Source organism: Macaca fascicularis, chromosome 2 (genome assembly GCF_037993035.2).
Source record: "Macaca fascicularis isolate 582-1 chromosome 2, T2T-MFA8v1.1".
Lineage (NCBI taxonomy): Eukaryota > Metazoa > Chordata > Mammalia > Primates > Cercopithecidae > Macaca > Macaca fascicularis.
In genome coordinates this window covers 8534769-8551910 of record NC_088376.1, presented here as the reverse complement: position 1 = coordinate 8551910, position 17142 = coordinate 8534769, and the positions used below count along the sequence as shown (strand labels likewise).

Below are 17142 nucleotides of genomic sequence, written 5' to 3'. Positions count from 1 at the left end.
AGTGAAATAAGCCAGACACAGAAGGACAAATACCACATGATCTCACTCTTACATGGAATCAGAAACAGTTGATCTCATAGAAGTAGAGAGTAGAATGGTGACTGCCAGAGAGAAACATAGGAAGAGGTTGGTCAAAGAGTACAAAGTTACAGTGAAACAAGAAGAAAAATTTCTGGTGTTCTATTGCACAGTAGGATAACAAGAGTTAACAATTTTGTATTATATATTTCAGAATAGCCAGAAGAAAGCATTTTTAATGATGTCACCAAAATAAATGGTAAATGTTTTAGGCAACAGTTTTGTTGATTACCCAGATTTAATCATCATATAATGAATACACATATGGAAACAACACCTGTACACATAATTATGTATACTTATGTGTCAATTAAAATAAGACAAAACTTTCTAAAAAATCAAAAGGATAAATTATTCCAACGCATAAAGATGCTAAGAACAGCACATGATGCTCTACCACACAGCTTTGAGATATTTTATTCCAAACTTACAACTTTGATTCTCATTAATATCTGATTCTCATTAATAAAAAATAATTTTGAACAACCACTACACAGACACTGCCAACTGTCTCCTAAACCACTTAATACAGTGATCTCCATGTAACAAGCAATGATCCATTTTTTTAAATGGAATTAATTTACCCATTTTAACACATTTTTAAAAATTATTTTTAAGACAGAGTCTCTCTCTGTTGCCAGGCTGGAGTGCAATGGCGCGATCTCGGCTCACTGCAATCTCTGCCTCCAGGGTTCAAGCGATTCTCCTGCCTCAGCCTCCTGAGTAGCTGGGACTACAGGCGCACACCACCGTGCCCAGCTAATTTTTGTATTTTTAGTAGAGACGAGGTTTCACCGTGTTGGCCAGGATGGTCTCTTATCTCCTGACCTCGTGATCCACCCACTTCACATGTTTACATATGCTTTAGCCATGGAGAATTTCAATAGACAGATACATTTACCTCACATCAGAAAAATAAAAATTCACATTAGTTATCTTTTTCATGGTGGAATCTAAACTATGTTCAATCCATTTTAAAGTGTGAAGAAATGAAAACTAATTGTTATTGAGCAATATAAAATTACAGAATGGCATGTAAGATTCAGCTGCATCTGCTTTTGACAATTTTGCCCTCAATTATTAAAAAATAGAAGTAGTAGACTCACAAGTGCCCAGTCCCTGCAGTCTTGTGAAATATAAAGACTCTTAACACAAAAACATAAACTGCCCTGTTTTAAGACCTGACATCCTTACCTTCATCCCATAATAGTAAAGCCTTCCCTTTTTAAATGTGATTTGCATATTCTTAGCTACTGACTTTCCTTCCATTAAATCTTGCCTGAAATGAGCTCTTCCCGCCACTTTTACTTTTGTCCTCAATTCTGTGCACCCAGAATTAATTTGACTGTCAAAATCACTAATTTCGGACTTCATCTTTCTCAACTTGAATTTTCTCAATCTCTTACATATCAATACAGATAAATATGAATTGCATGCATCTACATAGTAATAACTATATAGGTATAAAGAATGGGTTCAAAAATGTGGCCATTTAGTGGCCAAGTGAACCTGGAAAAAGTTGTTTAAACATTGGTGCTTTAATTTTCCCTAAAGAAAAAATGCTCAAAAGAACTACATACCGTCACTTACTATGGAGAATTTTGGAAGGATTCAATTGTGAAATATGTACGAATGTGTTCAGCAGTCACTAGAGCACTAGAAAAAAATAAATAATAGCATACAATATATAAATGATCTGTTTCAAGGATGTGAATATGTTCCTATTAACAAAGAGTAGAGTTTATAGCTCCCATGAACACATCATTTAAGAGGATAGAGTAGGTGCTTTTGGTGAAAACTTTCTCTGGGTAACAGCCAATCTACAAGTTATGAGTAAAACAGGTTAGATTCTACAGCACTAGACGTTAAAGTTAATGGAACACAAATAAATATTTATGTTCTTAATTTTCCTACTTTTATGCTTTGACTCAGGATATTCCACTGACTTAGAGAACCTTTGTCCCTCTGTCTTTTCTTACTGAAATACGTCATGTCCTATAAGGCCAAGCTTAAATCCTACCTTCTCTAAGAGACCCTTTCCCATCCCTGTAGCCACAGTTAGGCACCACATGCAATCTCAACCCTGTTCCTCTATTGGTGCTTACCATTCTGTACTGTATATATTTGTCAGTATATTTGCTTCTCCCATTAGAGCTTTCTGTGGATATGGATCATATGGTATATTAATCTTTTTATTTTCTACCTACTTTACATGTAGAGTATATCTACGATATGTCTTAGAAAAGAGAAAAAACTGGTAAGAAGTAAATCTTGTATACATAAGTTAAAAGGTATATTACATGTGAGTATGCTTCATAAATTATGAGGCAGTGGTCCCCAACATTTTTGGCACCAGGGTCCAGTTTCATGGAAGACAATTTTTCCATGGATGGGGTGCGGGGATAGTTTCAAGATTAAACTGTTCCACCTAAGATCATCACGCAAGATTCTCACAAGGAGCACACAACCTAGATCCCTCACATGCACACTTCACAATAGGGCTGGCGCCTCTGTGAGAACCTAAGACCTCCACTGTTCTGACAGGAAGCAGAGCTCGGGTGGTAAGGTTCGTGTTCTGCTGTGCAGCCCCGTTCCTAATAGGACTGGCACTGATCCAGGGCACAGGGGTTGGGGACCTCTGCTATGAGATACTAAAAGTTTGTACATTTAATAAAAACCTCTGTGAAATCATCACTCATATTGACAGCTTCCAATGTGGTTATCACAATGAATGTGATTCAGTAGCTCTTGAAAACAGTCAATGTCAACAAACTGGGTCCTTTTCTCAAATTTGACGTTTTGCTTATTTGGTGCTTTCCTCCTTTATAATCCAGAATTGAAGATACTACAATCTATAAAAAAGATTCCATGACTGAAGGCTGAACCATAAAACTTCATGAACTGGCCCTGGCTTTTAAACTATTGTGAATCAGTTTAGGAAACTAGAATTTGCTGCCAGGGTCTATAAAATAAACCACTGTTTTAACTGGAAGCTTGATATCTCTGTCTTCCATTTTATAAATTAAATACACACATCCAAAGTGGTAAGAAAAATCCACATAAACATGTGCATGCTACATATAATGTCATATGATTGGATGGAGGTTATTACAAGGCTTTGTCAGTGCTAGGTTTCAGCTAAGGAAGGACCTACCCACTCCTCCAATGAAACAAACCAACAGCACACTACATTTAAAGGCTTCAGACTGGACTTCCTTTAAGACCTAATTAAAACAAACCACAGGAGCGAGTAACTCTGATATGGGGGTAACTCTATGCATTAGAAAAATAAATTGTGACATAAAGAACAATGGAGGAAAGGGGAATAATCTGACATGAAGATGGTATTGACTTTTAGAGGAGGCCACTGAGATGTCAGAAATACTGGTAAAAATGCCTGCAAGAAGGCTCGGGCCATTTCCTCTCAAGCTGTGAAGAACGAAGGCAAGCATTTTCTCTTGCCAGCCCAGAAGCATGACTACGCGGTAGTCACGCTGCGTGGAAAAAGAAATGAACATTGACTAAATCAACAGCCTGCTGACATTCAGAAGTTATACTGCTCTTGAACCTGTGTGTAAATGAGGCTCCTCTGACACAGAAAGAGTTTTCCATAGCTAGTAATAAAGGAGGGATTGCTAAAGCACGCATTGACTATGCAAAAATCACCAGTAGCCATCCATTGACCAGAAAAGAGGTTTCAGACACTCCACCCCACGACATTCAAGAACTCTGGGATTTGGCTCTGATTTTCCTAGCATCACTTCTTCCTCTCTGCCATTATACCAACTCTTTCCAGAGAAACTGAACTTCTGTAAGTTTTATAACTTACCACCTGTCTATTCAAGAACACACACATAGGTCCAATTCTCCAGTCATGCCCCAATTCATTAGTTCACCCATTTACTTATTCAGCAAATATTTATTTTGCACCAACTCCGTATCAGACACTAAAGAGAATACCTACATGGTCAAGACAGACAAAGGCCCTGCTTTCTATAAGAAATGTTGACATTCTCATAGAAGGGGATACATCCCAAGTCAATACATAAGTAACGAAAGTAACTTCAGATTGTATTAAGTGCTATGAAGAAACAATGAACAAAGTTGTGAGCACTGGCTGGGACTGGGCTGGAAGGAGAACACCTTTAGATTCATTCATCAAAGAAGATCTCTCTGCAATGTAATTTCTGAGCTGAGACCTCAAAGTTGAGGAGCCAGGCATGAACTGAAGCGGAGGAAAGGCATTCCAGGCCCAAGAAATGTGAAAGGTGAAAGGTGCCTGAAGTGGAAAAAGCCTTGGTGTGCTTTCAAAGCAGAGCAGAGATGAAGGAGGGAAATGTTAGAAGTTAGAGAAGGACAGATCATTTGTGCAGGCTATGGTAGAGTTGAAATGTCATTCTAAGTGCACAAGGAAACAGTATTTTAAGGAGGGCTATAATCAGCTCTGATACACATTTGAAAACGATAATTCAAACTTCTTTGTGGAAAATAGATCTTCCTCGCGGGCAGAAGAGCACTGCAGTAATCAGGTCAGAGATGATGCTTTTACTTTGCAAAATAATGCAGCATAGCATAAGTCAGTTGTCTGTTTTACTTTCCTTCCGTTCCCTGCATCCATTCCTTTCTCTTGGTCTCCATTTTGCCCATCCTTGCTATAATAATGTTTCTTAATTCAGAAGGCAAACACATAACACAAAAGGAAACACTTCTAAAATTCCCAAACATTTTGCATGGAAAATGTACAAGTTCCCTATTTTCTGAATTACGATATGTAGCTCAAATAGTTTGAATATGAAATTAAGAACAGCTTGTCAGGCATGTGCAACAAAGAAAAGGAGGTAATAATTCTAAAGCACATTAAAACTTCTAAAATAGAATATTTGGCAGCACTTTTTACTCTTTTGAAGGTTTTTTGTACAATCAGAGTAAAACATCAAGCCTAAAATAAGTAATTTCCATTATTCTCAAACATCAACATTTTCAATAAATGAATGAATTCTTTTTCTACTTTTGTTACCCTAACTTTGGGAATTTATCCATTACATTTTAATGAAGTGTTATAGTTTTTGCCTTGGCTTTTTAACTTAGATTTCACAATATAGTAACTTTAGAGATTTTTAACTCCCAAGTGACAAGCATGTAAGCTGACACTGAAGACATCCTGTTTCTAAGCCACAGTATAAGTTTTAAGCTCTGGCTAGCAGCATAAGCACAACAGCTAGAGAGAAAGGAAGTCATCAAATTACAGCACGTATATCATACTAAACAAGAAAATTCATCATTTGATGAACCTGTAAGATGAGTGTGTGTATATACTCGTATGCATATATATGTCACAAGGCACGTTTGTAGACATTTTCATTACTTGCTAAAGTCTCCAAATTTACTCGAATTTTTGCCAACTTGGGTTCATTTTTCTTCACAGAACCAAATAAATAAATACATTTCTTACAACATGAACAATATATTAAAAGAATATTCTTAAAATTTACAAAACATTAAATTTTGAAAGAAAATTTGGAAGCAGTTTGTTTAACCTACTGAATTAAACTAAATCCTGTAAATTACAGTCTTTAAATGTAAAGAACGGGCTGTTGAATGAGAATTCAATCTTATTTTAGGAAATTCCTAAACAGTTCTAAATAACAGTCAGATTTTTGCAGTAAAATAATAGCCATATAGCAAATAACTTTGCATTTTATTTCACAATTACTGAGGATGTTAATACATTAATATAACTTGTAAAAAGATCCATATTTGAAATTCTTTTCATAATTCAGTTATAAGAAATAATCGTTTGTTTCTCTTGGCGAATTTATAAAATTAATTTTTACATCCATTGACAGCTACCTAATATATTGTGTTTCCCCTTTTGCCTTGACTACTGGGAAGCTCAGGACTACATTCACTGTCATTTACAGTAACTATATTATGTTGGGTTTCTAATGTGTCAAACTAAAGTTGGCATATTTCACTTTTTTATTTGAGTGTTTTCGTTTCCATTTCAAAAATCTAACTATACAAATAGTTGCCTTAGCAAGGAAACTCAGGGACATAGAAAAGATACAACCTATTTAAAATATATACTCCCATGGTAAGGGAAATTTTTATACAGTATATTCCTTTTCTACCTCTCAAGGCAGAACATTTGAAACTTTCTAGCTTTGAAGACATGTTAATTCATGAGTTAGGTGGCTATGCTAATGTAGAAAATGAACTTATCTTTGCATTTATGGAATGTTACTGTAAAATATAGTCATAAGTAAATACTTATAGTTTTCAAAATGCAATTTGATAAGGATTAAATGGAAAATGACATTTCTAAAGAGTACCGTTTCCTCCGTGGAGTATATTGGAAAGGAAGAATCTGCTTTCTTAAAGTGCTTTCTTTTGCCAAACTGCTTCTGCTCTTTACCTCAATTACTTATGGTCCCAATTCTGATTAATAGATTCCTGCTCTTTCTAAACACTCTAGTGAAGTTTTAATCTGATGTTTACATTTTTTTTTTTTTTTTTTTTTTTTTGAGACGGAGTCTCACTCTGTTGCCCAGGCTGGAGTGCAGTGGCCAGATCTCAGCTCACTGCAAGCTCCGCTTCCCGGGTTCACGCCATTCTCCTGCCTCAGCCTCCCGAGTAGCTGGGACTACAGGCGCCCGCCGCCTCGCCCGGCTAGTTTTTTGTATTTTTTAGTAGAGACAGGGTTTCACCGTGTTGGCCAGGATGGTCTCGATCTCCTGACCTCGTGATCCACCCGTCTCGGCCTCCCAAAGTGCTGGGATTACAGGCTTGAGCCACCGCGCCCGGCCTGATGTTTACATTTTAATGTTAAGCACTGATGGTGAATAGCCACAGCCAAATGAGGATACTCTTAGGAGCTCAGTGAAACAACAGATTCCATCAGCTTTCTAGAAAATTTCTTATCTAAATAGAAACCATCTTTCTGGGTAAGGAAAACATTAAAGTGAAGAAACAGAACTTTTAAACATACTATTTCTGAGTAGAGATTATTTAAAATGAAATGCCCTTTATGTTAAAAACAAACAAACAAGCAAACAAAAAACCAACTATCAAGTACTAGCCAAAAATAAGAGTGTGCTTTTAATTGGACAGAGTCGCACAACTCATCTGTGTATTGTCTAACTTCCTACCAAGGCAACAGCCAACACTTGAATGGCTGCTGGGTAAGAAGGAGAGCACATTATCTTAGTGATGGAATGTAGACAAGTCATCTCTGCCTCGGGTCGAAGTTACTGTGCATGGATTATTGGTACGTTGCTGTTGTTTTTGGTTCTAAATGCTAGGACACGGTAAGACTGAATAACTGGGCAGGGATCTTAACCTCTGCAGTGTTTGTCCAACACTCTCCCTTGAGGTGTCAGATGATGACTAATGGTTACCGAAAAGCAGTGTGGGCCAAGACCTTGCTGACATTTGCTTCCTGCTACTGTTTTTGGAATCAGCTTTAATCCTTTTCAAAGTTTATTCTGAAGGTAGTCATCATTAATTTCATACTCTAGTTTTGCCAGCATCCCATGACTATTGTAGTAGTCATTACCTTAACATCCAAAGAATCTAGTTCATGTCAGATTTTGAAAAATAAATAAATAGAAATCCAATGTCTCTCTATGTGAGCGCAGAACTCTACTCCTCTTACACATGACCCAGCCAGTGTCTCTCTATGTGTGAACACAGAACTCTACTCCTCCTACACACGACCCTGCCAGTGTCTCTCTATGTGTGAACACAGAACTCTACTCCTCTTACACACGACCCTGCCAGTGTCTCTATGTGTGAACACAGAACTCTACTCCTCTTACACACGACCCTGCCAGTGTCTCTATGTGTGAACACAGAACTCTACTCCTCTTACACACGACCCTGCCAGTGTCTCTCTATGTGTGAACACAGAACTCTACTCCTCTTACACACGACCCAGCCAGTGTCTCTCTATGTGTGAACACAGAACTCTACTCCTCTTACACACGACCCTGCCAGTGTCTCTATGTGTGAACACAGAACTCTACTCCTCTTACACACGACCCTGCCAGTGTCTCTATGTGTGAACACAGAACTCTACTCCTCTTACACACGACCCTGCCAGTGTCTCTCTATGTGTGAACACAGAACTCTACTCCTCTTACACACGACCCAGCCAGTGTCTCTCTATGTGTGAACACAGAACTCTATTCCTCTTACACACGACTCTGCCAGTGTCTATGTGGACACAGAACTCTACTCCTCTTACACACGACTCTGCCAGTGTCTATGTGGACACAGAACTCTACTCCTCTTACACACGACCCTGCCAGTGTCTCTCTATGTGTGAACACAGAACTCTACTCCTCTTACACACGACCCTGCCAGTGTCTATGTGGACACAGAACTCTACTCCTCTTACACACGACCCTGCCAGTGTCTATGCGGACACAGAACTCTACTCCTCTTACACACGACCCTGCCAGTGTCTCTCTATGTGTGAACACAGAACTCTATTCCTCTTACACACGACCCTGCCAGTGTCTATGTGAACACAGAACTCTACTCCTCTTACACACGACCCAGCCAGTGTCTCTCTACGTGTGAACACAGAACTCTACTCCTCTTACACACGACCCAGCCAGTGTCTCTCTATGTGTGAACACAGAACTCTACTCCTCTTACACACGACCCTGCCAGTGTCTATGTGTGAACACAGAACTCTACTCCTCTTACACACGACCCTGCCAGTGTCTCTCTATGTGTGAACACAGAACTCTACTCTTCTTACACACGACCCTGCCAGTGTCTCTCTATGTGTGAACACAGAACTCTACTCCTCTAACACACGACCCTGCCAGTGTCTCTCTACGTGTGAACACAGAACTCTACTCCTCTAACACACGACCCTGCCAGTGTCTCTCTACGTGTGAACACAGAACTCTACTCCTCTTACACACGACCCTGCCAGTGTCTCTCTACGTGTGAACACAGAACTCTACTCCTCTTACACACGACCCTGCCAGTGACTCTCTATGTGTGAACACAGAACTCTACTCCTCTTACACACGACCCTGCCAGTGTCTCTATGTGTGAACACAGAACTCTACTCCTCTTACACACGACCCTGCCAGTGTCTATGTGTGAACACAGAACTCTACTCCTCTTACACACGACCCTGCCAGTGTCTCTCTATGTGTGGACACAGAACTCTACTCCTCTTACACACGACCCTGCCAGTGTCTCTCTATGTGTGAACACAGAACTCTACTCCTCTTACTCACGACCCTGCCAGTGTCTATGTGTGAACACAGAACTCTACTCCTCTTACACACGACCCTGCCAGTGTCTATGCGGACACAGAACTCTACTCCTCTTACACACGACCCTGCCAGTGTCTCTCTATGTGTGAACACAGAACTCTATTCCTCTTACACACGACCCTGCCAGTGTCTATGTGAACACAGAACTCTACTCCTCTTACACACGACCCAGCCAGTGTCTCTCTACGTGTGAACACAGAACTCTACTCCTCTTACACACGACCCAGCCAGTGTCTCTCTATGTGTGAACACAGAACTCTACTCCTCTTACACACGACCCTGCCAGTGTCTATGTGTGAACACAGAACTCTACTCCTCTTACACACGACCCTGCCAGTGTCTCTCTATGTGTGAACACAGAACTCTACTCTTCTTACACACGACCCTGCCAGTGTCTCTCTATGTGTGAACACAGAACTCTACTCCTCTAACACACGACCCTGCCAGTGTCTCTCTACGTGTGAACACAGAACTCTACTCCTCTAACACACGACCCTGCCAGTGTCTCTCTACGTGTGAACACAGAACTCTACTCCTCTTACACACGACCCTGCCAGTGTCTCTCTACGTGTGAACACAGAACTCTACTCCTCTTACACACGACCCTGCCAGTGACTCTCTATGTGTGAACACAGAACTCTACTCCTCTTACACACGACCCTGCCAGTGTCTCTATGTGTGAACACAGAACTCTACTCCTCTTACACACGACCCTGCCAGTGTCTATGTGTGAACACAGAACTCTACTCCTCTTACACACGACCCTGCCAGTGTCTCTCTATGTGTGGACACAGAACTCTACTCCTCTTACACACGACCCTGCCAGTGTCTCTCTATGTGTGAACACAGAACTCTACTCCTCTTACTCACGACCCTGCCAGTGTCTATGTGTGAACACAGAACTCTACTCCTCTTACACACGACACTGCCAGTGTCTCTCTATGTGTGAACACAGAACTCTACTCCTCTTACACACGACCCTGCCAGTGTCTCTCTATGTGTGAACACAGAACTCTACTCCTCTTACACACGACCCTGCCAGTGTCTCTCTATGTGTGAACACAGAACTCTACTCCTCTTACACACGACCCTGCCAGTGTCTCTCTATGTGGACACAGAACTCTACTCCTCTTACACACGACCCTGCCAGTGTCTCTCTATGTGTGAACACAGAACTCTACTCCTCTTACACACGACCCTGCCAGTGTCTCTCTATGTGTGAACACAGAACTCTACTCCTCTTACACACGACCCTGCCAGTGTCTCTCTATGTGTGAACACAGAACTCTACTCCTCTTACACACGACCCTGCCAGTGTCTCTCTATGTGAACACAGAACTCTACTCTTCTTACACACGACCCTGCCAGTGTCTCTCTATGTGTGAACACAGAACTCTACTCCTCTTACACACGACCCTGCCAGTGTCTCTCTATGTGAACACAGAACTCTACTCCTCTTACACACGACCCTGCCAGTGTCTCTCTATGTGTGAACACAGAACTCTACTCCTCTTACACACGACCCTGCCAGTGTCTCTCTATGTGAACACAGAACTCTACTCCTCTTACACACGACCCTGCCAGTGTCTATGTGTGAACACAGAACTCTACTCCTCTTACACACGACCCTGCCAGTGTCTCTCTATGTGGGAACACAGAACTCTATTCCTCTTACACACGACCCTGCCAGTGTCTATGTGGACACAGAACTCTACTCCTCTTACACACGACCCTGCCAGTGTCTCTCTATGTGAACACAGAACTCTACTCCTCTTACACACGACCCTGCCAGTGTCTCTCTATGTGTGAACACAGAACTCTACTCCTCTTACACAGGACCCCTGTACTGCTGAGCACAATCTAACTTGTGAGGTTGCCGATAATTAAAATTGCATTTGTCATACAGTTTGTATGTTTTATACAGTTCGCAAAGCATTTACAATATTAGTAATAAAAATAAGAGAAATAAAACTGGCCATTTATTGAGTGTCTGCCCAAGAGAACCGTTTCCAAAAGCTAGAGGAGCCGTTACCTCCACTTCAGGACCAGTGCAGAAAGTGGCTGATAATTATTGACAAGTGTATATTACGATACAAACAATAATTTATAGCATCAAGTCAAAACTTGTCCAGGGACAGAGTTCGCCTTAAAGAACTTTAGGGTACAAAAACAAATTTTGTTGTGATAACACCTGACTCATATTTTTCCTGGTTTTCATTATAATAAAGGGAGAAAAATATTGTCTTTCCTTAGTGACTCAATTAAAAAAAAAAAAAGTTTTAGCGGGCCATCAAGTTACTAGAGCCAAAAGCCAGCTTCCTAATTGTTCACTATCAGTTATGTCTCTGCAACCATTAACAGCCAGATCACATTTTTTCCTCAAACTATATGTCACAATCTTTTGAATTTGTCAATTACGATAGCAAAATGGCAATTAACTATGGGTTTCTGTTTCTAAGATACCTTCTTGAAAATCAGCAGTGAAATAGCTTAATGCAGGCCGGGGAATGATTTTTCTGGTCTTGAGAATATGAAAAAAAATTTCAAAAGTTTGTGGGTTTGTCTGCAACATGGTTTTGTGAAACGGCAAAGCATCAGACATAAAATGCTTGTCATAAGCAACTGTGAATCAAAGTATGGGTTTATTTAGTGCTTCTCCTGTAAGTCCACATGTTTCCTGAGTAGATTGCATGGGGGGCATATAGATCAGGGAGAAGAAGTAATCATTTGGGCCCTGGCCTGTTGAAAATTGTAACTAGGGTAACACTGAAAATAGCTTGGCAATTTTGATGATTTAAGGAGGGTTTTCGGGTTTAGTGAATGTACAGATAAATTCTGTCATTACAATTTCCAACACGCTTGGTCTCCCTTCCATTTTGTGTTTATGAAACAAACTTAACATTCCACTCAAATCACTTTACTGTGAGCAATGCAAGAAAAGCAAACAAGCAAATCAAAAGCCTTTCCACTTGTACCTTTTTGGTATAAACATGCCACGTTCTTCTGTGAAATCTAAACTCTTGCTTATAGGAGTGGGAAGATTTACTTCAAAAATTATTTCCAAACACTCATTTCAGCTTATGCAAAGGAATGCATCGTGGCTGCAAGCCAAGGGGAATTTTATTCCACAGACCCCTCCTGGAGGAATCTTTAAGAAGAGACTAAGGTCTCTGCAGGTATGTAACCCACCAAGCTCACTAATGGGTACTCCTAACCTGACAGGCCACATGCTCTTACTAAAGAGGTGGTTTTGATGATAGAGTTCTTTCATTTCAATGTTTCATAAATTCCTCTGGCATCACACCTGCACTTTTATAAGTATCCAGCCACAGCAATAACCTTCAGGCTGTACAGTATATGAAATATCCTTGCCATATATACGGGTTAAACATAAACTCAAACATTTTCTTTGTACCTCAGCCAAGAGACTATATTACAAAGAAAGTTCTAGTCCATGTAAATTCTAGAGAAAGCTGAAATTTGGGAGAGATCTACTTACTGACTAAACATATCTGGTTGCATCAGTTCTGTTATTTTTGTGGCTCTTGCATTGATCTTATAAATATTAACTGCAATTAACTATAGAAGACTAGGGCTGGATAGACTATCTACATCATATAGTCCCACCGCTTCATTTTACAGGTGGATAAAGAACCTGCCTATAATATTAGCAGGAAAAGTATAATTAGAAGCTACCTCTTTGATTAAAATAAACATTCACAAATATACACTTGGGATTTTAGTCACCACGATTTCCAAGTAGAGGTGAATTTTGCATGTCTTGTTTATGGAACAGGTTTGCTGGTCACTTCAGGCATAGAAAGAACTGTGATAGATGACAAGTGTCTGAGGATACAAAATAAATGCGACAGGATCCTAATCTTTTATTAAATATAGCCCAGTTAGGACAAGAAGACATACACGGACTATTAATATCAAGATCTGGGAATTGGCCGGGCGTGGTGGCTTATGCCTGTAATCCCAGCACTTTGGGAGGCCAACGCGGGTGGATCATGAGGTCAGGAGTTCAAGACCAGCCTGGCCAACATGGTGAAACCCCATCTCTACTAAAAATACAAAAATTAGCCAGGTGTGGGGGCGCATGCCTGTAATCCCAGCTACTTGTGAGGCTGAGGCAGGACAATCGCGTGAACCCGGGAGGCAGAGGTTACAGTGAGCCGAGACCATGCCACTGCACTCCAGCCTGGCAACAGAGTGAGACTCCGTCTCAAAAAAAAAAAAAAAAAAAAAAAAAAAAAAAAAAAAAAGAACTGGGAATTTACAAGCTTTTAGGGCAGAATGGGTGGGTGGCAGGCAACACAATGCTGTCAAAATTGGGAGACATGTGAAATACAGTAATCTGGAAGGTTCATGAAAGGCCTCACTGAGAAAGTAGGACTGAGGGTCTTAACAAACAGAAAACATGTGGATGTCCCAGCTGCAGAATAGCATCACAATGGTACAGTAGAAATGTCTCAGATGTATTTATAAGATAGTGTTTTGGATAACCTGGCTCATGTGGAAGGTTTCGATTCCAGAGTAATGGGAAACAAGGTAGAACAGGACTGGATTATGGGGATCTTTGATTCTAAGCTGAGTTGTTTTGATTTTTATTCCTGGAAAAGGGGAAACAGATAGATATATCTATGTATTATCTATATGTGAATGTTTGTGAATGTAGTCATGAAAATATATCTCTCTCATTCCAAAAAGGACTGTGAAAAATAAAAGCTAACATATGTGAAGTAAAACTTCACTTACTGGCAGGAAGAACTTCCTCATTGGCAGGGAGAAGAGTGTAAGACTGGAGGCCTACGATAAACCTGATTATATCATTTTAGTTGTGGAAACATTAGCCTAGTTGTTGTAGGACAAACTGAGAGTAAAGGGATACTGAAGAAGAGGCAACATTTTGGGGAAACCATTGTATTTCTCTTTCTCACATAACAGAGAAGAAGTAAGTTGGTCAAACGGAAATGCAAAGTTAAAGGCATACTTAAAATTTCAAAACTAGTTAACTTGGAATATGGTGGTAATAGCAATGGAAACAGTATTCTTTAGGTGGCTGCAAATTTTGGTTGTGGGTTGGAGAAATTTTTCTTTTCACTTTGAGCTAGTTTGTGTTTGATATAATGAAAAGGCGTCCAAATAAGTACATCTTCTTAGCAGTCAAGAACCTTGACAAGAGATCTGATATCAAGCAAAGTCTTCACTTGAGAAAAGCTTGAGGTCTTTTCCCAGAGAGAAAGCCAGAGAAGAGTTTCCTAAATGAAGGAGCAATCCGTTATTATAAATAAGTTAGAGCAACCAAGAAGGACAGAAAAAAAAAAAAAAAGTTTATTTTGATGTTTAGTCAGCCCTTATCTTGCCAAGAAATGTATTGCCCTAGATGTTCATAAGACTTATAAAAATGCTTTTATAATTAACAAAGTGTAAGAGGAACTGTAGTAAGAGTTAAACATATTTCTTTAGGATACAGCGTTCAGATTTTTTTTTTTTAATGTACTACTGTAACAGTTAATCTCTGTAAATGGGACATTGTATTTCACACTTTTCAATGTATTTCACATTTTTCAAACTCTTTCAACCAAAACCCTTCCAGTCGGTTTCAGAGTGGCTCAAAAAACCAATCAGCCGTCTGCTATTTGTTGACACATATATATATATATATGTGTGTGTATATATATAGTAAACTTCAGTAACGTTGATGAAAGAATGACTTTATTATAAAACAATGACCCAAGTGATCCCAGAATCCCGAATGCAGATATTGAAATAGCTCTTCACCTGCTGTGACATCTGCTTCCCTAATATACTTACATGAATAAGATAAGTATAGCGTGAAAAGTGGTCTTCTCAGGGTCACGTGGGTTCTGACAGATGAGCTGAAACCTGGTCTTCTAATTCCAAAGTTAATAATGTTTTTAGTGTAGCCCACTGTGCCTGAGACTAAGTGGACAATCTTCCTTCTTCAGCAGGAAAATTAAGAGTCTACCATTTTTAATAAGTGCATATAAAAAAGTCAGACCCAAAATGCACCTCTCCAAAAGTCGGTGGCAGACATCACTTCCTCCATGCCACCCAGAATAACGCAAATCAAAGTTGCAAAGCGACTGCTCATAAGTATAGAAGAGTACTATAGGATTGGGTTTAAATGAAGAGACTGGCTTGAATTGAACCACAGCCTAGAAAAATCATATCAAATAGACTGTGAAATTATATTCGGTGGTTAAAAAAACTGAGGGTTTCTGATTTCGATTTTGTGTATATGTGGGTTTACACTGGCTCCCTTCCCCCTTGAAATGTTATAGTGTGGCAGAGTGTAGCAGCTGCATGTTTGGTCTGTGCTAAGGAAAGACTCCTGCTGTGCACTTCCACACATGGAGTCCTGCTGTGTCTGCAGAGAGGACGACAAGCTTTCTATTCCTAGAGGTTCTGAAGCTCAGGCTGCTGTACTTCATCTTCCCATTCCACCCGAGCAACATTTAATGAGGGGCCTGTGCTGGGCATTGGGTAGGCGGAAACCGTGGGGAGAAATCCGAGATAATTCCTGCGTTTCAGTCGTGAATCTGGGGGATGGGGTGGGAAATCAGGCATATACCTATAATTCGGGGTTAAGCAAGGGCCCTTAAGGGAAGTAAAAAGAAATTCTGTACGTATTCAAAGTAGGAGAAAGAACTTCTGAATAGATGGATCTGGAAAGTCTTCATGGGGATCTTACTACAGATATGGCATCTGTAACAGACCCTGATGGACAGATGAGATTTCAACAGGCAGAGGTGCTGGGAAGGGCATTTCACCACGAGTAAGACACAGAGGAAAAGCGTCATCTATAGTTGAGAGTTAGTTTATTGGGAGTACTGGTTTTGGGAGTGGGGTTTGAAAGAGCAGAGAATACTAACATGGTAGTCTGATGCCAAAGTGGGGAGGGGTTTGAAAGTTAAGCACGTATTCGGTTTTATTTTGGGGAGCACATGAAAATTGTAAAGCAATTGAGTGATTTGTAGCTCTTAAAATTTCCTTCCAGAAACATCTCCATCTGAGAGAGGAGAAAGTCTAGGTTGCTAGTTTGTTCCAGTAGCATAGGATGGTCTATGAGAGAGCTGGATCAGATCAATCTTACTGAGCAATACGTGCCAGTATACTGTACTCCTTCCAACCGGATCTCCACCTGGCCCTGAATGCTGAGTGTTATGGAATCAACCTGCATACTCACACTCTAACAATTCAGTTGGTAGGGCATCCCAATAAGGTACTACACTTCCACATTTCACATTTCTGGAAGACTCACTTTCTGTTCATTTAAAACGTTTCCTATTTTGAAGACTCCATAGCAAGCCCAATTTTAAGCCAGAGAGAAATTTTAGCCAAGTCATGAAAATGAATATAGCCTTCCATCTGAGAGTTGCCATTTCTACTCTTTCTACCCAGAAAAACATGTGGTTTTATTATGAAATAATATAAGCAGTTTTTGTTCTTTTTTATTTGGAAACACTCCCATGAGGCACTAGAGGAAATCTCATTTGCCTCTACTTGGAGACAGTGAGGCAGAGAGATTCTGTTCCACTTTCACTAATCTTTGCTCCTTGCCCCATGTGAGCAAAGGAAGCACTGTGGGAAAGGCTTGAAACTTACTAAATGTGTGTGTCTAGGAGCTGAGGATGCGGAGACCCTATAAAAATAAAAGGAAGATGACTAGGAGCCTAAGTCCCACCCTTCCAACTTCCAGCTTTAACGTAAAAAGAAGCTAATAGCAAATGCCTGG

At 40.1% G+C, this 17142-nt stretch overlaps 1 protein-coding gene across 2 annotated transcripts in view; it reads right to left on the bottom strand.

Moving 5' to 3' along the window:
* P3H2 (prolyl 3-hydroxylase 2) overlaps positions 1–17142 on the bottom strand; it is a 168306-nt gene that overhangs the window by 40216 nt on the left and 110948 nt on the right. The window lies entirely within an intron of this gene.